This window comes from Emys orbicularis, chromosome 3, assembly GCF_028017835.1.
Source record: "Emys orbicularis isolate rEmyOrb1 chromosome 3, rEmyOrb1.hap1, whole genome shotgun sequence".
Classification (NCBI taxonomy): domain Eukaryota; kingdom Metazoa; phylum Chordata; order Testudines; family Emydidae; genus Emys; species Emys orbicularis.
Genome location: NC_088685.1, coordinates 43,418,507 through 43,439,036, shown reverse-complemented (window position 1 = coordinate 43,439,036; position 20,530 = coordinate 43,418,507).

Sequence of the window (20,530 nt, the reverse complement as noted above, 5' to 3'; positions counted from 1 at the left end):
TTTTTTCTTTAGCTCAGAAACAATTCTGCATTAATTAGTTTTTATCAAAGCTTCTCCATTTCAGACATACAGACCCAAAAGGATCCAATCCAACAAGGCGCTTAGCATCTCCAGCTCCCGTAGAAATCAATGGCAATTGAGGCTACAGGCACTAAGATAGCAAGATCATTGTTTTCTCATTTACAGGCTAAATATATTGCAAACCCATTCATTCTCTCCTCTACAAAGTACAGTTTGTAATGTAAAATTTGATTAACCTCTAATTAATTTTAGCCACAGTCTGTAACTTAACCCCCACAGAAATGCTAAATAGTTATTCTTTGTCCCAATTTTTTTGGAGGGAGAGGAGGGGACAAAAGCACGGAAAGTGTAATATTTCTTTTGGGATTTTATTTTGGTGATATCCATTTGAGTTAAACATTTTCAATTTCACTCTGTCTTCCTCTGCTCACCCCACTACCATGCACAATTTCTTCTACACCTACCTGTCTAAAGTGCATCCCCCAGAGGAGATGACATTTTTATCTCTGGAAAATATAAATTAATTCCTAGAATCTTAAACCTTTCCCTTCCGGACTCTGCCTTCCCAAATTACTGCTCTCTTCTCAACAGCTGTGAAACTGGGTTAGCCAATGCATTAACCTTTTTCTTATTGTAAAGATTCTTAACTTTTATTAGCACTACTGGGAGGATGAACTGATTGAATTTCAGTTGTATTTTGTTTCCATTACTAGTTTAAGTTCATTGACTGTCAAGGCTTTAAAAATCTCTTCAACTGTGGCATTATTTAAAATCCTAAATTAGAAAGGAAAGGAGAGCAGGCTAAACAGCATATTTGCCTGGGGTGAAAGCCAATGCTGTAGATTAAAGGAATTAGAAAACCCATATCACTTCTGTAAGATTAATTGAGCAGGTGTCTCTTCAATATAGTGTTAAAAGGGAGTTTCAGTTTAACAGATGTTGAGAGATGCTGTTATAGTGTGGGATTCTTAAGACTGCCCAATAAGTACTAAAAATCTAGCATTCTTCATTGGTTTTGGCCACTATTAGAATTTTCCAATGTGAAGTTAGTAATTCTATTCCCATTTCAGTAATACCTAATAAAAGCACGAGTTAGCTTACTTTTTCTTTCTATGTTTCCATTTAACTATATCAATGAAATGTGCCAGAAAGAAAATCATTGCTCTTATTCAGAGGTTAAAATCACTCCGCCTTCAGTCTCACACTCTTTTGGCTATATTTTGCCTGACCCCTTACACAGGATGTCACCATGCCTCAGTGGGTCACAGCTCAGGATGTCAGTTTCAGGACAAACCCATAAATAAAAGTAAGCTTCTGTTCCACCATACTGGTTAACAAGAAGTCCAAACTGCAGTCTCCTTCGGCATCCCAGCACTTGTTTCACCACCCAAACACTACAGTTTATGATGAGTGGTTATTGAAAACAAATTTAATCAAAGGATTATTCTGATCTCAAAAGATTAGGCACATACCCCGGTCAATATATAACTTAGATCTTACCCAATAATCATGCTATTGTCAATCCTTTAGTAGCTAATATCTAAAGGTTTATTTATAAGAGAAAAGAGAGTTAAAATGATTGAGGAAATCATATATATATATACAATCATTGCAAAGTTCTTGTATCAGGATTGAAGCAGTGATGGAATAAACTGCTAGCTTGCAAAAGTCTTCTCTGGAAATTACCTGAACAGCGTGGGGGTCATCAGTCCTTCTTTAGGGCTTCCTTGTCAGAAATCCAATCCAGAGAAATGAATCAGGAAATGAAGACAAAATGGAGATGTTTCCAGGGCCTTTTATAACCTATCCCATGTGGATGGGATTTTACTATCCCAAACACAGCTCTCAGATTTAGTTTGTGGAAAATTACAGGCACAAGATGGAGCTTGCTAACTCACAGGGGCAAGCCACTGGCCACTTGTAGGCTAAGGCATCTGCAGGAAGAGACATCTGGGTGGAATGAGTTTCTTCTATGCCCCATTGTGAGAGTTAATTGCCTTTGATTGGCCATCAACACAAAGCTACCTGGCTGCAATGTAGATTTTACCTGGTGGGTGTTACTCAAGAATACAGCACATATGTAGGATACCAGTACATAGTCAATATTTATAACTTCAGATATAAAAATGATAGATGCATATAAGCAGGATAATCATACTCAACCAATCATAACTTTTCCATTGACACCTTAAATGACATACTTTGTACAAGATTTGTTGCAATTGTCTAACTGCGATATACATGGTCATATTTCAGTCATACAGCATCACACAAGTACACAGCAGAGAATCAAGAGGATACAAGAAGCCTTCACTTCTTTCCTTTATATGGCTCACATAAGCACTAGGCACAGTTTCAGTCCCTGAAATACCAATGCCCGTATAAAGAACAATCATGAAGTTGATGGATTTCGTATAAAGTCAACAACTGATCTATCTGAGGGAAGCTATATCAAGTAGCATGAACTGGCAAAAATTAAATCACCAGTATAACTTCTTTACAATAATATTACATACATGTTCTGTATCCCATAACTTATGCTGCCTCAAGTGTGCTGTAGTTCCTCATAATGTATATCTGGAAGCCTCTGTTACTGCATATATGAGAAAATAACTCTTAACAATTGTATTTACTTCTAATCAATAAAAGACGATAATTTTTGGGATTCTACTTTATTTATTTATTTTGCCTTATCCTTGAAATTATAACTCAAGCATGTTGGCCTTTCTTTCAAAAGTCTATACCCTATCAATATTTGCATTTAACTGTTGGATGAGGCAATCCCTTTCAGATGAACACCTTTATATAAATGCATTGTGGAAAAAAATATACTCATGAAATAACTCTGAAGGACTCTATGATACTGTAAACTAGTGAAAATCAGTAGTATACTTTTATTACAGTTTACTAATCTTTTCTAAAAATATAGTTCCATGTACATATACTGTATGTGTCTTTGTATTTTACTGTAACAGGTTGGAAAAATTAACCTGAAACACCCTGTACTGTTATTTAGTGTAGATTTGGCTGGGGAATGTTAAGTGATTTCTGCTGATTCAGACAGGCAGGTTGCCTATTAACCCACACAGGTGTATGAGAGTGGCTCTAGGGAGAGAGGATCTAAGGTGTGGGCTGAGCAGGTTTGAGGGAGGAACTGTAGGAACAGCTAGTCCTTGGGAGAAGGTGCGAGCTGGACTTTATTCTCTTATTGTTATTTTCTGTCTTAATAAAACCTAGCCACAGGAAAGGAGAGTATTTGAATTCTACATAGTGCGTAGGCTGTGTTTGGGAGCAATTTAGGAAAAGCACTTGCTTACACTTATATTTTAAAAACAAAATGTTAAGGCAAGAAGGATCTACATACCAGGACCTGTGTTTTCAGTATATAGAACTAGTGATCCAAATCTGTACACTTTTTAACTTAATACATGGACAAATCTTATAGGTCCTTGTGAAAACAAAAGAAGTGAGTTATTCATTAATACTCAGGATATGTTCTTCCACCAGTGTTCTCCATTCACCTCCATCTGCCCTCCCTTTCCCTGGTGAATTTCAACCCTCACATTTACAGAACCACAGTATCCACAGCTTTCAAATGATCTAATGGATGTACTCTGAAATGAGCTCTGGCTCATTTCTCTTCTCCCCAAAAAGAAGAAAGACAGGCTATATGGTTTGAACTGCGAATCTATTTATTACCTAAACACTGATGTCAGAGTTATCACAAAATACTGTAAACCAGATTTAACACTAATTTTCATCCAATCTTCCATCCCAACCAACAAAAATATGACTAGTCATGGATAGTATCCAAAAAATCTTGTTTGCCATGCCCACATAGCCTATCTATTTATTTGGCCACTATTACAATACTATGCGAGAACCTTACAACACCCCTGTGAGGTAAGGATGTATCATTATCTCCATTTTACAGAAGGAGAACTAAAACACAAAGACACAGTGCCAACTGTGATAGAACAGGGAAGTGAACCTAGGACTCCTGAGATGTAAACTAAGGCCCCAACCATTGGACCATCCTTCTCCTCAAGCAAAACAGGAAAACCAAGAGACCCTGCTAGCCATAGTTGCCAAAAAGGGTTTAACAGATCCTATTATCCTCTTTGTACAGATTTTCTTCAATTGGCTGTTAGGACAATTTAATCTTCTTGAAAAACAGACATCACAAGTAATATGTTCATTGAAATTAGTATATTGTATATGGATTGTTGCCTGTGATAAAATTCAGGTATTTTCTGAGTATGCTAATCTTGGGTCTATTAAATAGACCCTAAAAACTGAGAACTATTTTGATTGCAAACAACCTGATCAGTTCACATTTAATTATGTATAATAGTAACTGACCCCTTACTTGTAAAAAAACACCCCCTACTAACTCTCTTGCTACAGTTACACAGTAGCTGTACAGTTTCCAAGAGTAAAATTCTCTGTAGGTTGCAACTGATGGAATCTGAAAAGCCATGTTAATGAAATAAATACACTCAAACACTGATTTCTTAAAGAGGTGACCTTTACAGAAGACCTAACTGAAGGAAAATGAACAGGTTCTGGCTAGCACATCTTTTCATATGGCTGAATACATATTTTAAATCTAACATTGTTTGCATCTGACAAGACTAAGGGAGAGCAGGAAACATGTAGCCCATACATAAACTGGATATGCTATAGAAAAAGCATGAATGTTTATGAATAGCATGAAATAGACTATCTAAGGCTCATTTCTTTTAAAGCAGCACATCTACAGTCCCCGTGTTTTAACTACTTGCATTACAAAAGCCATTTCAATGTATTGTAGATATACTGAGGGAAAGAGACTCCTGGATATCAATTTACTACTATATGAATCTTTCAGAATATCTAAAAAACTTGAAATGCATACATTTAATTATGACAATTGTAGTGAAAATATTGCTATGTAAGGAAACAAATCTTGAGTGATTAATCAGATTGTAAGATAAAAATGTTTTCTTTTACTTCTAAAATGTTCAAAAAAATAAGACACGGGCAATTCAATATTTTCAAAAATATCTCTCTGAGGAAAAGAGTTTAGCTCCCAATTAAGATCAGACAAATTGGGGAAGCAGATGATATTCAAAATTATTTTTCAATATAATAAATTAGTACTATGGTTAATATAAACTTGCAGCTATCTGCAGGAGAAAGCTTATGTAAGATTAACTTAACTAGTCACTGGATGCTACAGGTATTGCACTCAAACATTTAATTTATCTATCTTGATTGATAGATTAAAACTCCATAGGCATTTGTCACATGCTCTGGATTTCCACTACATACTTTCATAGATTTTAAAGCCAGAAGGGACCATTCTGATAATCTACTCTGAGCTCCTGCATAATGTATCTGAGTAGTTCAAATTATTCCTTTCAATGTACATTACCTTACATTTTATCTACTTACCTTTTTAAGGTCCTTCTGAAGTTCCTCACAATTTCCTCAAGTCTTGACTATTCTAAATAATGTGTCATTAGCAAACTTTAACTGTCCATTCATCACTTAATTTCCCAGATCATTAATAAGAATATAAAAAATCTACCATTTCTAATATACTTCATTAGAGAAGTAACAGTTAACCCACTTCTTGCATCTGAAGAAGTGAGGTTCTTACCCACAAAAGCTTATGCTCCCAATACTTCTGTTAGTCTTAAAGGTGCCACAGGACCCTCTGTTGCAGTTAACCCACTGTTAACCTTTTGCCTTTTTGAAAATTGATCTTTTATTCCTACTGTTTTTCTCTCCACTTCCTTTTAATCCCACCCCCTGATGACAACCTGAGCTTCCTTAATAACATATTAAAAGAGACATTGTCAAAGGCTTTTTGAAAATGCTGATTTCAGCTGGTTTTCTTCTATCCACTATTTTGTTGACATTCAAAAAATTCTAAGGTCTCTTGCTCCCAACTCAGTAACATTAGCTCAGTTTTATCAGGATTAAGCTACAGACCACTAGCACATATCCCTAACCTTATATGAACATTATGTTACATGCAGATGTATTTGTTTCTTGCTCAAAATCTGGTGGTTCTTAATTACAGAATTTCATCAGAGGCTATTTGTGTTTATACTTGTGCTATAAATGTATTGTGCTGAATTGAGAATGTTTTGAAATAAATAGTAATTTATTAGTAGGACTCTGACAAAACACACTCCCTCTCACAGGAGAAGTTTAAATATAAGAGTTTCTATAGGAGAAATTCATTATAGACCATATTGTACTGACATTTTAGTGGTTAAAATGTCATGATGTCTTTAGAGAGACAAGATGTCACTAGGACATTTTAAGGCTCTTAAATGGCATAATAACAGGGTTTAGAGCACCCTGACCATAACTTCAGCCTTTGGAATATGGGCTACATTGTTCTTTGCCATTCTGTGTATGATAGCTTTAGAGCAGCAGTACAGAATGTCAGGAGATCTTGGTTTCTCAAATACTGGATCAGACGTTGTGATGCAGCTATGGCATACTGTTTAAAAGACAGATTTAATGAGGGGGAAATAACCTACAATGAAACACAAAAATCTCTGCCCAAATCAACAGCAAAAACCCATGGAAAAAAATGAAAGCACCTTAGCATTGTTCAGACAATATGAGAGTTTTTGCTCAGAAGCCTGTAGTCCTAGTTTTGCTACAATAAAACAAACAAATTGAACTGTTCTAACAAAGAAAGATGCTGCATGCTGACGACATCTGAACCTCTCAGATACATGTTGTGTGCATTTTAGGGACCAGAAACATGCATGATTGTTTAATGGTTTCCATATTTTAAAAATTCATGATGAATCAACATTTATCTCATCAGATGTTTCTCATTTCAGCTGGCTTCCTTCTGCTGAACTGTTTCCTTTCATATTTCATCTCATGTTTTGGTTCAGTCTCTCAGCTCTTGAAGAAAGTTCTAATAGAAAATTCTTATTTTTGCTGGCATTTAGTTGAAATGTTTAGTTTTGACTGCACAGATGTCTTACAATTATTATTAGAATTATTATTATTTAATGTAACTGTTATAATATTGATTTTACAATATATATGACCTGATTCAAGAGAGGGATTATAGCTCTTTGTGTTCAAAATGAAAATGAATAAATCACATTCTATACTGTATATTTATTGCAATCTATGGAGTTACATCAATGCAAACCAGAATCACCCCCCATTATGTTAATTTTCAAGTAGTCAGGCAATCCAGATAATACAGTTTGCCAAATGCAAAAGCTAGTGACCCCCCAGACCCCCCAGGCCTGAAAAGTTATAAAGAAAAAATATTTTATAACCACAATGAGTAAATAGAGTTTAACTTTACATTTAGTTTTGATGTAATTTCTACCCAAAGAAAGCATCATTGGCAAACTAGAAACTGAGCTATTAAAAGGAACCTAGGATAATGGCTGAATCTAAAATGGAGCCTTTTGTTTTCACATACAATTCTGTACATCCTTAATGTTATTTTCCTCTGCCAGTCTTGTTAATTATACAGTTACCACTGTCGAAGAATCCCACTGCTGAATGAGTTATGGTCAATTTTTATTAAATTTGCTGACTAATGTCACATCACCTGGTTCTTTTGCAAAAGTTGGATATGGAATTCATTCCCAAATAAGTGTCTTAAATTGGTGTGCAGTGAAGTGATTCATCTGGTTATGTACAGCAGTGGAGAAAATGGTGAAGCTTGAATTAAGATTGACCAAGATTGGTAATTACCAAAATCAAACTGCGAAATTAGAAATGCAAAATATGTGGGAGGGGAATAAGTTAGTGAGTTAAACTAGGAGGTTTCTTACATACCTGATGCTACTTAACAGCAAGTGTCTCAAGAGCTCACTATTGCTTGGGAGAGAATGTGAACTGATATATTCATGAAAGCTGACTGTCATTTAAAACAGTTGGAAATAAGGACATTTGAACATGAGATTCAACACTATGTAGGGTGAAAGGGTACACAGAGTTTGTGGAACTGGACAAGGAGAGGAGAACATAATATTGGACAGCAGTGGCCGGGGAAGATGGGGAGACCCTTTAAGGCTCCTCCAGAAGAAGCATAAAATCAGGGATATAGGCTTTGCCACCTTGACAAATATGGTGATATGAAGGGAGCCAGGAAACAAAGACCAATTACTTGCCAACACTTGCATTACAATGCCTTCATTCCAGCAGCACCAGGACACAACTTGACACTCTTTGGTGCCCTCATCCTCTGATAGCATCAGCTCCTTTCATAAAGTAATGCTCATTTCTTCAAGGACAAAAATCACAAGTGAAAAGTGTTCCCAGATGTTGAACCCTTCCACACATTTCTAGTGATGAGTGCCTCCGCATCCAGTTGCCAAAAACCTTCCCACTTCCACTATAATAAATTTCATATTCCTTACTTGGGTTGCTATAGATGAGTAGTTCTCAGGCTTTTCCATACCACCATCCATTTTTGCATAATGGACACCCCATTTAACAATAAGGGAAGGGTAGGGGGTTATGAACCATTATCTGAGAAGTTCTGTTAAAAGCAATAATTTTTTTTTAGCTGTACTGGTTAATATTTGTCATCCCTGACTTAGAAAACTATGGGTACATGCAATTATTTTGGATCAAAATTACCAGTATTACAAATTAATCATCTTGACAGAGGGAGACAACATTTTAACATCTTCCTTTTCTCTTTCTTGCATTGGACAATAGCTCATTTATAATTTATTAGCCAATTATGCACATGTGGATGGTATTTGAGAGGTAAGAATCACTTTATTTTGTTGATAGCAATTAATTAGAGTTTTCACTTGAGTGTTTTTCTAGCTGTGATATTATGAGATGTTCAAAATAATTATTGATTGATTTTGTTAAATATATTTTACTAATTATGGTGCTGTGGGGATTCGTAATTGATTTAATTAAAGTGAAATGAGTTGGTAGCTATGGATAGCATATAAAGAGGGTGCATGAGAGAAAGAGAGGATGGGAGCCATTTGGAAACACAGAGTAACTTTAGAAGTGTTCTTTTATGAGGCTTTGTTTTTAATTTTTCCACCATTTTAAAAGACCTATAGCAAATATAAGATATTTGTCTGATTTTGTATTTCATGTTAAATTGGGTAAATGGTGTTCTTGAGGGGTAGATTTCTTTAAAAGTGTGTAAATGTGGTAAGCAAATAAAACCCAGATTTTACAAAGGACAAAAAAGAAGAGTAAACTGATTGTAGGAATTTGCTCCAGAAGATCAATCCTTTGGACTGATAATAATAATAAAATAAATAATAATATGAAAGGAACAAACTAACCCAGAGCCTGAGCTGAGCACTGAGGATTACTCAGCTCAGTTCCAGAAGCAGGGATGGGGCAGGGAAAGGTGGCTTTAAACCACTTTTGGTCTTATAATGATAGGTCATTCTATGCGAGTCTTCTATCCTGGCATCACTTAGAGCAGTCTAAGACCTCTTCTGGATTTTACTAGCTGCCAAGAATTCCAAGGGGGTACTACAGTAATCAGAGATTGGGACAGCAACTATGTTTTCTGTGCACTGGTCAAGGATCCCTCCTTCTCCACTTATGTTATAGAATAACTTTGCACAAGTGGAGAAGGTACAAAGCCCCCTAATACAGTCCAGGATCTGGGCCATTGTATCAAAGGGAGATTTTTAGCTCTCTGGACATAAATTGGAATAGAGTATCTGAGTTCTTCTCCATTTTTACAGGCACAATATAGCACCTGGAAATAATTGTGCTCTCACTTTTGAGTACAACATTCTAGGGATCATCTCTCTGTCTATCTGCATGAATGCATATTTTGATACCAAACTCATCACTCCAAGATCTGCAGCTGATTGTCAATGCAAAGAGTTAGGCCCCAGTCCATTAAAGCACTTCGGCACATAGAATCATAGAACTGGAAGGGACCTCGAGAAGTCATCTAGTCCAGTCCCCTGCACTCAAGGCAGGACTAAGTATTATCTAGACCATCACTGACAGGTGTTTGTCCAACCTCTTCTTAAAAATCCCCAATGGTGGAGATTCTACAATCTCCCTAGGCAATTTATTCCAGTGCTTAACCACCATGACAGTTAGGAAGTTTTTCCCAATGTCCAACCTAAACCGCCCTTGCTGCAATTTAAGCCCATTGCTTCTTGTCCTATCCTCAGAGGTTAAGAAGAACAATTTTTCTTCCTCCTCCTTGTAACAACCTTTTATGTACTTGAAAACTGTTATCATGTCCCCTCTCAGTCTTCTCTTCTCCAAACTAAACAAACCCAATTTTTTCAATCTTCCCTCATAGGGTCATGTTTTCTAGAGCTTTAATTATTTTTGTTGCTCTTCTCTGGATGTCACTCTGCTTGTCACTATGAGGTTGTGGGGGAAGAAACAGAATGATTTCATCAGCTAGAAGGTGACCAAGCAGGAGCTCTACAACCTATGTGGGACTTGACCCTGCAATTACCCTCTTTTCAGGTGAAAGGGTCACAACAAGTAACTGGATGGAGCAGGGCTTTCTTGGGTATACACTGTGAGGGATGAAGACACAAGGCCGTGATCTGTGTGGCTGCACACTTGACAAGCACCTAAGTCTAGCGCTGCATCACTATTTCCATATTCTCCTGTTCTACAGTGTCATTATATTTAGGCAATACAGCCATTATAGTGCCATACCAAAATATCTTCTTCCTCCCCCCACCCCCTTCTCCTTAACAAAGTGGCCTGTTTTCTCTCCTCCTTCTGTATACACACATAATAACTCCCATTAACTACAGTGAGGGTGATGAGAATGGTCTTCTGGCCACACAGATGCCCTAAAAGATCACAAACTAACTGCAGCAAATAAAAGCTGTTTTGTGTTTGCCTGAGATAGGAACTCCAATGAAAAAAAACCCTTTAGGCCCACTTGGAGATGCTGGAAAATTCAGGGCACGCTGAGAATGCAAAGCAAGTCTGAAAGCTGCCAATATTTAAATTAGCAGATTCCAGAGGTGCTTTTTATTGTTTTGTTTATTAATACAAGAATAGGACAATCAGGGAGAAAAATGTCTTTGTGAGATCAGAACAAAAATAGCACATTTAAGTGCTTGCTTTCTTTTTCTCAGTGATTTCTTCACTGAGTTTAATTAAACTCTCCATAGCCTGATGAGCAAACTTCCAATTAAGCTCTTGTAATAAAAGAGTAAACATATAAAATAACTGGCTCCATGGGTAAGCACATTTGAAACCACATACTCTAGTAAATGTCAGATATGTGATAGAAACTGCTTATGTATTTTAAAATTTTGTTTTAAAACATATAGGTTCAGAATTCAGTCACCACTCCAGGGTAGATGATAATGGTAAGTAATAATCATCTTTGATTTAATGTTTTACAGCATCACTGTGCTTTACAGTGTTTCTTTTGCACAGCACCCTTCTGAGGTGGGTAAATAGTAGTATCCCCTTGCACAAATGGAGATGCAGAGGCGAAGGGTCAGAACATTCCCTCCTGTGGAAAAGTCCATGGGAAGCATTTAAGGGAGAGAAAAACCTAGTGGAGTTTTCATTTTGGATTTTTTCTTTCTTTGACTGGAGAGATCATGATACTGTTGAGGTGATTTGGTAGGCCACACCTACCCAACCACCTCCATGCAAAATCACAAACCCTCCTTCAGGGATGACCCCGTAGCCCCGAGCCAACCCAACAGTGTGGCTCCTGTTGGTGCCATACTGCTGCTGACTGGGTAACCCTGTGACTATACCTCTGCTGAAGGGGTAAGGTTGATAGGCTTCTTTTCATAAGTCCGATAAGTAGACGAGTCCAGTATGCTTAGCAATAGATAATAAGAAAATCTGCTCTGGATTTATATGATGGGGCCTTCTGGGTTAGGTGGCTTTGGTGCATGTTTGCTGTTATGTTGATAGAATGCAAGTTACCTCTGGCATGTTACAAATCTAGACTAACTACCTTTACACACATACCCCATCAAATCTTCCCAATCTCAACAAGAACATAAGAACATAGAAAAGGCCGTACCGGGTCAGACCAAAGGTCCATCTAGCCCAGTATCCTGTCTACCAACAGTGGCCAATGCCAGGTGCCCCAGAGGGAGTGAACCTAACAGGCAATGATCAAGTGATCTCTCTCCTGCCATCCATCTCCATCCTCTGACGAACAGAGGCTAGGGACACCATTCCTTACCCGTCCTGGCTAATAGCCATTAATGGACTTAACCACCATGAATTTATCCAGTTCTCTTTTAAACTCTGTTATAGTCCTAGCCTTCACAACCTCCTCAGGTAAGGAGTTCCACAAGTTGACTGTGAGCTGCGTGAAGAAGAACTTCCTTTTATTTGTTTTAAACCTGCTGCCTATTAATTTCATTTGATGACCCCTAGTTCTTGTATTATGGGAATAAGTAAATAACTTTTCCTTATCCACTTTCTCCACATCACTCATGATTTTATATACCTCTATCATATCCCCCCTTAGTCTCCTCTTTTCCAAGCTGAAGAGTCCTAGCCTCTTTAATCTCTCCTCATATGAGACCCGTTCCAAACCCTTAATCATTTTAGTTGCCCTTTTCTGAACCTTTTCTAGTGCCAGTATATCTTTTTTGAGATGAGGAGACCACATCTGTACGCAGTATTCGAGATGTGGGCGTACCATCGATTTATATAAGGGCAATAATATATTCTCAGTCTTATTCTCTATCGCCTTTTTAATGATTCCTAACATCCTGTTTGCTTTTTTGACCACCTCTGCACACTGCGTGGACATTTTCAGAGAACTATCCACGATGACTCCAAGATCTTTTTCCTGACTTGTTGTAGCTAAATTAGCCCCCATCATATTGTATGTATAGTTGGGGTTATTTTTTCCAATGTGCATTACTTTACATTTATCCACATTAAATTTCATTTGCCATTTTGTTGCACAATCACTTAGTTTTGTGAGATCTTTTTGAAGTTCTTCACAGTCTGCTTTGGTCTTAACTATCTTGAGCAGTTTAGTATCATCTGCCAACTTTGCCACCTCACTGTTTACCCCTTTCTCCAGATCATTTATGAATAAGTTGAATAGGATCGGTCCGAGGACTGACCCTTGGGGAACACCACTAGTTACCCCTCTCCATTCTGAAAATTTACCATTAATTCCTACCCTTTGTTCCCTGTCTTTTAACCAGTTCTCAATCCATGAAAGGACCTTCCCTTTTATCCCATGGCAGCTTAATTTACATAAGAGCCTTTGGTGAGGGACCTTGTCAAAGGCTTTCTGGAAATCTAAGTACACTATGTCCACTGGATCCCCCTTGTCCACATGTTTGTTGACCCCTTCAAAGAATTCTAATAGATTAGTAAGACACGATTTCCCTTTACAGAAACCATGCTGACTATTGCTCAACAGTTTATGTTTTCTTATGTGTCAGACAATTTTATTCTTAACTATTGTTTCGACTAATTTGCCTGGTACAGACGTTAGACTTACTGGTCTGTAATTGCCGGGATCACCTCTAGAGCCCTTTTTAAATATTGGCGTTACATTACCTAACTTCCAGTCATTGGGTACAGAAGCTGATTTAAAGGACAGGTTACAAACCTTAGTTAACAGTTCCGCAACTTCACATTTGAGTTCTTTCAGAACTCTTGGGTGAATGCCATCTGGTCCCGGTGACTTGTTAATGTTAAGTTTATCAATTAATTCCAAAACCTCCTCTCGTGACACTTCAATCCGTGACAGTTCCTCAGATTTGTCACCTACAAAAGCCAGCCGAGGTTTGGGAATCTCCCTAATATCCTCAGCCGTGAAGACTGAAGCAAAGAATCCATTTAGTTTCTCCGCAATGACTTTATCGTCTTTAAGCACTCCTTTTGTATCTCGATCATCAAGGGGTCCCACTGGTTGTTTAGCAGGCTTCCTGCTGCTGATGTACTTAAAAAACATTTTGTTATTACCTTTGGAGTTTTTGGCTAGCCGTTCTTCAAACTCCTCTTTGGCTTTTCTTATTACATTCTTGCACTTAATTTGGCAGTGTTTATGCTCCTTTCTATTTGCCTCACTAGGATTTGACTTCCACTTTTTAAAGGAAGTCTTTTTATCTCTCGCTGCTTCTTTTACATGGTTGTTAAGCCACGGTGGCTCTTTTTTAGTTCTTTTACTGTGTTTCTTAATTTGGGGTATACATTGAAGTTGGGCCTCTATTATGGTGTCTTTAAAAAGCGCCCATGCAGCTTGCAGGGATTTCGCTTTAGTCACTGTACCTTTTAACTTCTGTTTAACTAACCCCCTCATTTTTGCATAGTTCCCCCTTTTGAAATTAAATGCCACAGTGTTGGGCTGTTGAGATGTTCTTCCCACCACAGGGATGTTGAATGCTATTGTATTATGGTCACTATTTCCAAGCGGTCCTGCTATAGTTACCTCTTGGACCAGCTCCTGCGCTCCACTCAGGACTAAATCTAGAGTTGCCTCTCCCCTTGTGGGTTCCTGTACCAGCTGCTCCATGAAGCAGTCATTTAAAGTATCGAGAAATTTTATCTCTGCATTTCATCCTGAAGTGAAATGTTCCCAGTCAATATGGGGATAATTGAAATCCCCCACTATTATTGAGTTCTTAATTTCGATAGCCTCTCTAATTTCCCTTAGCATTTCATCATCACTATCACCGTCCTGGTCAGGTGGTCGATAATAGATCCCTAATGTTATATTCTTATTAGAGCATGAAATTTCTATCCAGAGAGATTCTATGGAACATGCGGATTTGCTTAAGATTTTTACTTCATTTGATTGTACATTTTCTTTCACATATAGTGCCACTCCCGCCCCTGCACGACCTGTTCTGTCCTTCCGATATATTTTGTACCCCGGAATGATTGTGTCCCATTGATTGCTCTCAGTCCACCAGGTTTCTGTGATGCCTATTATATCAATATCCTCCTTTATCACAAGGCACTCTAGTTCACCCATCTTATTATTTAGACTTCTAGCATTTGTGTACAAGCACTTTAAAAACTTGTCACTGTTTATTTGTCTGCCCTTTTCTGATGCGTTAGATTCTTTTTTATGTGAATGTTTATCATCTGATCTGGCCCTTACATTATCCTCCTCCATCCTCTGCTCCTGACTATAACCTGGAGATTCTCTATCATTAGACTCTCCCCTAAGAGAAGTCTCTGTCCGATCCACATGCTCCTCTGCAGCAGTCGGCTTTCCCCCATCTCCTAGTTTAAAAACTTCTCTACAACCTTTTTAATGTTTAGTGCCAGCAGTCTGGCACTAAACATTAAAAAGCTTTTAAAATGAAAGGAATTGCCTGGTATATTTCAGCACTTTCCAAAGGAAGGAGCTCTATGGTTTTATTTCCTATTTTTTACATCCATACAGATTCCCCATCCCAGTCAGGCTTGAATTATGGCATTTTTAGGAATAAGGGGAGCTCCCCATGCTGAATATCCACATAGTCATTTGCTTGGCTGGCTCCAGCCTGCCTGGGGACACAATCTCCTTTCATCCATTATTTTTCTCTTCTCCTCATTTTCTTCCTCACGTTGCATCTTTTTACACAAGCTTCTGCAATGCTGTATAATCATATGACTTCAAGATTTGTCATGTTGACAGTCAAAACTAATGATCTGACCCTTCGATACTGACTCCCTGTAGCCTCTGGCTATGGGCTCACCCCCACTAGAGTCTGCAGTTGCTAAGTCAAGTCATTAGGTATGCTGATACAGCAGTATGGATAAATACTACCAAAATTCCTCCAGTGACAAACTGACTGACAGTACTTAGCAGATTTATGATAGAAAATACCATAACAAGCAAGTTTTAAATTACAGAGTGTAATGGGGTGACCTGCCCTTTTAAGGGTAAGGGTGCATAGTGTTCTGCTCATCCCTGTCACCAGGAATGGGTCCTTTAATTGTCTGGGGTGGTCTGATGTACAAAGGCTGGGGAGATATGGGGAGAGAGGAAATGCTCCAGGGAATACCTAGTGTTTGGAAGGAATCCTGTTACAGTACTTTTAAGGGTTCAGTACTGGGAGCCTTACAGAGTGGGTGGGGCAAGGCGCCCTTCTCCGAACCATCTGGATTCAGCTTTTGGAAGGGGACCAGCATATATGATGCCTCCTCCTTCATAGCAAGTCAGACATCAGCAGGAGAAGGTTGGTCAGCTGAACTCCAAGCTGGAGAGCTAATTGGGCAAAGGAGCCCAACCAAAGGTGAGGCTGGCATTAACCTGCAGCTAGCCTTCTCCATGGAGAAGAGCTGGGGGGAACTCATGTCTTGAGGAGGGATACCAGGAGGACAGTTCAGACTATAAGCCCAATGCATTCCAGAGAAGCTGAGGAGTCACAGACCATGAGAAGCCATTCATGAAACTAGAAGCTCAGGAGGAGATGATCAGGTGGGGAACCAGAGTGAACAGATGAACAGGCTCCAGGAGGAGCATGGTAGGAAGCACAGGCCAGGGAAACAGTAAAGGATTGGGAGAGATTGGCTTTATATTTATACTTTATACAGGGCCCTGGCCTGGAACCTAGGCGGACCTGGGTTGTTATTGTCTTGTCTCAAAATAATCATATCAGACCATGAATTTCAAGAATGAAATCAGCAACTCCTACAGGGTCCTTTGTAAGGGCTTGATTCAGGATGTTCAAGCTGAAGAGCTTCACTTTCCTTACCATATTACATTCAAAAGTGTGTGCATTGGTTAAAGCCTGGTACAAGTTTATGAAAGCACACCACAATCCCTACAGTGACACAAAGAAAGTCAATAAAACAATATGGCCTATTTACCTCTGAAGTGGATATAGTGTCAGAATACATAATATGACTAAATATGGGGAACGGACATCAGCTTATATTGTCACTCATTCAATATAAGGATACTGCAGAGCAAGTTTATTAATTTAAGGCCTGATCCAAAGCCTCCTGAAATCAATGAAAAGATTCCCACTGGGGATAAGGCCATAGTTTGATAAAAACACCATGCATATTTTGAGAATAATATATATTTTTATGGTAGCCCTTTGGAATGGCAAGGTCAATTTCTATTCCCAGATTACCATAGGGTTCTTTGAAAATCAATAAAATATGCTGTCATTGTTTATTTTTCTGGTAGGTTGTGGTGTGAAGATATCCTGTACAAAAGAATATATGAATATAAAAATCAAAGAGTCAGTGGTACAATAGTGCTTATTTTTTAAATTTCTCAAAGTCCAACTGAAAATTTCTGCAAAAAAAGAGATTACTTTTGCACTAGTTCACAAGAAAATGTTCAGAGAACATTGTGTATTGTTATAAAGCCTGTGAAAATCCCACTGCTAGATTTCCTTTTGTTGTTTAATCGGTGCATGATGATTGATACAAGAATTGTTCTCAATGAAAAAAAATGAAACCATAAATTCTTAATGAGGATTAAACAAAATACAGTAATGTTGTAAAAATGCCTATGCAAATTTATAAAGAGTAGTTTATTGGCTGAGATCTCAAAACACCTCCTGTTGATATAAAATGAGCAATGAACAGGTACCACCATATAGCCAGAATAGCCTGATAACCCATGAAATTATCTGCAAAAATGGGGTTGCACCACATTTTGTCTCATTAGCCTTCCTCTTGATTACAATAACAACATAACATGGAAAACTACCAAAACAATGTAGAGGAAATAAAAGAAGAGCCTGTTTCTTTTCTCATTTACACAGGTCTAAGTCTGGCTCATCTCCGTTAAATGTGATGAATTCACACAGGAGCAAAAACAGTGTAAGTGAAAACAGAATCACATCCAAAGAGTTTCCATGGAAAAACCTTTTTTAAATTCTCTTATAGGTCTCTTTTGTATTAGATTTTATTCCCAATAGCCTGTGAATCATTAGTTGCTGCATGTGCAAGTATTGATACATGGCCTCTTGTATTTGCCATGTCAGCTTGAAAAGGAATCTCAAGGATTATTTTTTGTGAATTTAGTGCAGGTGAAAGGTGGTGGATTGATAACTGAAAGTCTATTCAGTCACAGAACAAACTCTGCATGTCCAGTAGCAATGAAAACACCCCCACCCCACCCGGACCTTAAGGAGCTGTCTTTAAGTGTGAGAGCGCTGTTCAATCTCCATGCCCATTTCATCATTGCCTTTCTGCTGACCCTGGTGCCAATTAATTGAAATAGTGACCTTTTTCTGAGGGAGAGGGGTGCTTTGAGTACCTGATGACTGATATACCCAACGCATTTCACATCAACCACCAGACAGGCTTCAGGGGAGAATTGCTTGGTCACTTACCCAGATGAGCTATATTGGGACAGGTAACCTAGAGTGGAATGTCTGTGTCCCATTATCAATCCCTCAAGTCATCCTTGAGCAAGGTTCACTGAAATGATAGAATAAAAGAAAAAACAGAAAAGAAAAATATAGTTAATAATCAATATTTCATGAGATTTGTTCAAGTTTAGCATTAAACCCAAACTACCTTCTGTTTCTGTTCCAAGGCTCAACACAGAGGCATGGGCTAGAATACAGTTTATTTTAAGATCTATAGCTCCACTATAAACTCCAGATAAATGCTATGCAGTGACAGTATGCTTACTCTAAGCCTGGGCTAAGTAAATTATTCCTTTCTAATTTAAAAAGATCACAGCATCACCTTTTTTATCAGTCACCTTAACAAGAAAATACAAAGCAAGCACCTGCAAGCATGGGGACTTGTAGAATCAGTTTAATGAATGAGAATATATATTTACACATGTCTCTTTTCCCTCCTCCTTCCTTATTGGTACTAATTAAAATAATTTTCTGCCTTTGACATGAAATAATTAAACGTTCAAGGACTATATTAGCTGAAATAGGGTTATCTTTTGCCCTATTGGTCGAGAACTCTATATAGTTCTAGCAGTTCACGCAATTTGTATTTGCTGACAAATTCCTTCCTGTCAAGGATCATTCTGAGTATTGGGACTCTGTCAATTCTGTATGATTAGGTTTGTGGTGATAGAGCTTTCTTTTGTGGGATGTGTGTAAGGCCCATGATATCAACAAGGAGCAGCAGTGTTAGTTCAACAATGTGATTTTCATAAACACAATTGTTTTATCTTGGAGATGAGAAGCGTTATGAGATGGAGGTAAGTATTACCTGTCTTGTACACTATAGCTAAAATACCCCTTCATGGGGTGGATAGCTTCTCACAAGGTACTGTATTAGTCTAACATACCATTGATTAGACTAGTCTTGATGGCACAGACTAGCAGTAGGAAATACTGCTGGTTTGCCATACCTAAGCATTTATGGGCTTGCTTCAGGCATAGTTCAGTATGTACTTAATAGTAATTTATCACTCTCATTTCAACATGGATCATAGGTCAGGCCTTCTCCCAGGAGCACATTATTCAAATAATGCTAGATCTTATATTTACCACAAGTTGTCAACAGTTGCAGGTTGTTATAGGTTACTGCACATAGCAGTACAGCATTTGTCAATTAAAGACTATTTTATTAATTTTGAGCACATGCACGGTATTTAATACCAAATTCTATGTATGTTTTCTTTTCTCTTTACACTGCATTGTATTTCTTCACACAGTCTCCCTGAGCCCACTGCCTTTCTTCAAGGGAGAAGAAGTGAGCTAGATAATATTCTCTCTCTTTCCCAGTTATGGCTCCATGCAAGTAATATGCAGGTTGAAATACATTTTCAATTAGAAAGTTATCCTGTAAGTGGTGTACATTTCCCCATAACTACTTCTGCTTTGCAGCAGATCCAGGGAATTGAAAATGAGGAGGTGGTATGGCATTCGCTGAAGCACTACATACTAACTGATGCAAAGCCACACTGTAAGGGCAAAGGTTGATAAATTCTAGCAAGAATTGGTAATAAGTAGTTCTAGCTAAATTAATGCTCCACTGTGAATTAGTGATGGGGACCAGAATACGGCAGTGAAATTGTAGTCTGCTAAGAAAAGGAGTGAAACAAACGAATCTCTGAGCTCAGATCTGAAGCCAGATAAAGAAACAAGTAGGAGAAAATGATTGTCTACAAACATGGACGTAACAAACAAGCCACATATCGAAGATGTAAAAAATTAAAGAACTCCCAAGTATCTGTTTTAAGGAAATCTTAGTTTTTCAAGACAGCAGTAAATGCTACTAAACATAATGGAAAATAAACATCTTCAGTTTTTCATGTTCTTTTCTTTTTGTTCACAGCAATCCAACAAAAATACATCCTTCCTAAAGATAATCAATATTGTGAATGGAGTACAGAGGGATTTCTCCCACAATGCAATTCATAAAATTAATATAAGGGTTCATCTGTACAGTCATCCAATTCCCAACATGGTTCTGTTTTTAGGAGATAAAGCAAAGATATAATCAGACAAGATCAATCCCCTCCTGGCAGAAGACCCCCTCCCCCTCCACCTAACGCTTTGAGGATAGAGAGCGGAGATCAAACACCATAATGACCCCTGCAACAACAAAAAAGTGTGTTCTCCAATGGCTATTCTCACTGGTGTTATACAGTTTTTAGGTGTCAGTTAATATC